The sequence below is a fragment of the Pezoporus wallicus genome, unplaced genomic scaffold, assembly GCF_028554395.1.
Source record: "Pezoporus wallicus isolate ANWC-B61680 ecotype Strahan unplaced genomic scaffold, APGP_CSIRO_Pwel_v1 contig_14805, whole genome shotgun sequence".
In the NCBI taxonomy this organism is placed as follows: domain Eukaryota; kingdom Metazoa; phylum Chordata; class Aves; order Psittaciformes; family Psittacidae; genus Pezoporus; species Pezoporus wallicus.
Window position 1 is genome coordinate 1 of NW_026638190.1, and position 3644 is coordinate 3644.

At 56.3% G+C, this 3644-nt stretch overlaps 1 long non-coding RNA gene across 1 annotated transcript; it reads right to left on the reverse strand.

The window, feature by feature from the left end:
- Window positions 1-696: 696 nt before the first annotated feature.
- Window positions 697-3389, reverse strand: LOC130599353 (uncharacterized). Its single transcript, XR_008972214.1, has 3 exons — window positions 3250-3389; window positions 1648-1745; window positions 697-804 (listed from the first exon to the last, which is right to left on the reverse strand). It is a non-coding gene; the product is annotated as an uncharacterized LOC130599353 (long non-coding RNA).
- Between the last annotated feature and the right edge of the window lie 255 nt (window positions 3390-3644).

Here is a 3644-nt window from a genome sequence, read left to right on the forward strand (position 1 = left end):
ACCCCAACCCCCAAATCCCCCCAAATCCCCCCAAATCCCCCCAAAACTCACCCAAATCCCCCCAAAAACCACCCCAACCCCCCAAAACCACCCCAAACACACCCCAAATCACCCCAAAACTCACCCAAAACCCCCCGAAAACCACCCCAACACCCCCAAAACCCCCCAAATCCCCACCAAAACCCCCCCTAAGACCCCCAAAATCCCCCAAAACCCCCCAAATCCCCCCAAAACTCACCCAAAACCCCCGAAAAACCAACACCGCCAAATCCCCCCAAATCCCCCCCAAAACCCCCAAATCCCCCAAAACTCACCCAAAACCCCCGAAAACCCCCAAAACTCCCCAAAACCCCCCTGAAAACTCACCCAAAACCCCCCAAAACCACCCCAAACCCCCAAATCCCCCCAAAACTCACCCAAAACCCCCCGAAAACCCCCCAAATCCCCCCCAAATCCCCCCAAATCCCCCCCAAACTCACCCAAAACCCTCCGAAAACCACCCCAACCCCCCAAAACCCCCCAAATCCCCCCAAAACTCACCCAAAACCCCCCGAAAACCACCCCAACCCCCCAAATCCCCCCAAATCCCCCCCAAAACTCACCCAAATCCCCCCAAAAACCACCCCAAACCGCCCCCAAACCCCCCCGAATTCACCCCAAAACCGGGGTGTCGTCCCCCCCCGTACCCACGTCCACGCTGAGCCAGGCGCTGTCGTCGTCCCAACGGAAGCAATGGGCGGCCGAGAGCACGAAGCGGGGCGAGAGCAGCGAACCCCGACAGCGCTCCTGACCCTGGCCTGGCCGCTGGGGGGCGATGGGGGGCAGTGGGGGGCGATGGGGGTCAATGGGAGGCAATGGGGGGCGATGGGTGTCAATGGGGGTCAATGGGGTCAATGGGGGTCGATGGGGGTCAATGGGGATCAATGGGTGTCAATGGGGATCAATGGGGTCAATGGGTGCCAATGGGGGTCAATGGGTCTCAATGGGGGTCAATGGGTCTCAATGGGTGTCAATGGGGATCAATGGGTGTCAATGGGTGCCAATGGGGATCAATGGGGATCAATGGGTGTCAATGGGTCTCAATGGGGTCAATGGGGGTCGATGGGGGTCAATGGGGATCAATGGGTGTCAATGGGGATCAATGGGGTCAATGGGTGCCAATGGGGGTCAATGGGTCTCAATGGGGGTCAATGGGTCTCAATGGGTGTCAATGGGGATCAATGGGTGTCAATGGGTGCCAATGGGGATCAATGGGGATCAATGGGTGTCAATGGGTCTCAATGGGTGTCAATGGGGATCAATGGGTGTCAATGGGTGCCAATGGGGATCAATGGGGATCAATGGGTGTCAATGGGTCTCAATGGGTGTCAATGGGGATCAATGGGTGTCAATGGGTCTCAGTGGGTGTCAATGGGTCTCAATGGGTGTCAGTGGCAATCAATGGGTGTCAATGGGGATCAGTGGGGGTCAATGGGTGTCAATGGGGTCAATGGATGTCAAAGGGGGTCAGTGGCTGTCAATGGGGTCAATGGGTGTCAATGGGTCTCAATGGGTGTCAATGGCGATCAATGGGTGTCAATGGCGATCAATGGGTGTCAATGGGGATCAATGGGTCTCAATGGGTGTCACTGGGTGCCCCCCACTCACCGTCACGATCACCGTCACCCCCCAAGGGTTCTTCTCCCGGTCCTCGGCGCTCTGGAACTCGTGGGCGAAGCCGCAGAGCCCCAAGGAGGAGCTTTCATCTGGGGGGCACAATGGGGACCCTATGGGGTGGGGGGGGCCCTATGGGGGGGATTGGGGTCCCTATGGGGGGGATTGGGGTCCCTATGGGGGAGATCGTGGTCCTTATGGGGGGTTTGGGGTCCTCAATGGGGTTTGGGGTCGCTATGGGAGGGTTGGGGTCCCTATGGGGTTTGGGGTCTCTATGGGGGCATTTCCCGTTTCTGGGGTGTTTTTGCCCGTTTTTTGGGGTGTTTTTGCCCGTTTCTGGGGTGTTTTCGCCCGTTTTGGGGGTGTTTTCGCCCGTTTTTGGGGTGTTTTTGCCCGTTTTGGGGTGTTTTTGCCCTTTTCTGGGGTTTTTTCGCCCGTTTTTGGGGTGTTTTCGCACGTTTCTGGGGTGTTTCGCCCGTTTTTGGGGTGGTTTTGCCCGTTTCCGAGCCGTTTCTGGGGGTGTTTTTGCCCGGTTCCGGTCCGGTTTGAGTGTGTTTTTGCCCGTTTTGGGGTGTTTTTTCCCGTTTTGGGGATGTTTTCGCCCGTTTTGGGGGTGGTTTTGCCCGTTTCCGGGCCGTTTTTGGGGTGTTTTTGCCCGTTTTGGGGTGTTTTTTCCCGTTTTTGGGGTGTTTTTGTCCGTTTTTGGGGTGTTTTCGCCCGTTTTTGGGGTGTTTTCGCCCGTTTTTGGGGTGTTTTTGCCCGTTTCTGGGGTGTTTTTGCCCGTTTTTGGGGTGTTTTCGCCCGTTTTTGGGGTGTTTTTGCCCGTTTCTGGGGTGTTTTTGCCCGTTTTTGGGGTGTTTTCGCCCGTTTTTGGGGTGTTTTCGCCCGTTTTTGGTGTGTTTTTTCCCGTTTCTGGGGTGTTTTTGCCCGTTTTTGAGGTGTTTTCGCCCGTTTTGGAGGTGTTTTCGCCCGTTTTGGAGGTGTTTTCGCCCGTTTCTGGGGTGTTTTCGCCCGTTTTTGGGGTGTTTTCGCCCGTTTTTGGGGTGTTTTTTCCCGTTTTTGGGGTGTTTTTTCCCGTTTTTGGGGTGTTTTCGCCCGTTTTGGGGGTGTTTTTTCCCGTTTTGGGGTGTTTTTTCCCGTTTTTGGGGTGTTTTCGCCCGTTTTTGGGGTGTTTTTTCCCGTTTTTGGGGTGTTTTTTCCCGTTTTTGGGGTGTTTTTGCCCGTTTGGGGGTGTTTTTTCCCGTTTTTGGGGTGTTTTCGCCCGTTTTTGGGGTGTTTTTTCCCGTTTTTGGGGTGTTTTTTCCCGTTTTTGGGGTGTTTTTGCCCGTTTGGGGGTGTTTTTTCCCGTTTTTGGGGTGTTTTTGCCCGTTTTTGGGGTGTTTTCGCCCGTTTTTGGGGTGTTTTTGCCCGTTTGGGGGTGTTTTTTCCCGTTTTTGGGGTGTTTTTGCCCGTTTGGGGGTGTTTTTTCCCGTTTTTGGGGTGTTTCGCCCGTTTTGGGGGTGTTTTCGCCCGTTTCTGGGGTGTTTTTGCCCGTTTTTGGGGTGTTTTTTCCCGTTTTTGGGGTGTTTTTGCCCGTTTTTGGGCTGTCGGCGGTACCGATCATGCGGTGGAAGGCCTCCTGCAGGTCGGGCAGCCCCCGCAGCAGGAAGAGGTGCTGCTCCCCCGCCTTGTGCGAGGCCAGCTCGTTCAGCGCCTGCGTGTGCACCACGGCCCCCACCCCGAACACGAACACGTCTGGGGGGGGGCGAGGGGGTCAGCCCCACAGGGAGCCACCATTGACACCCATAGAGCCCCATTGATTACCCCTATACCCGTTTGCCCCCATTACCCCATAGCCCCATTCCCCCCATTGCCCTCATTGCCCCCATTGCCCCCATTGATCCATAGCCCCCATTACCCCCTTTGCCTCCGTTACCCCCCCCATTGCCCCTAGCCCCCAAAACCCCCATTACCCCCATTGCCCCCGTTCCCCCATAGCCCCCACCCCTATA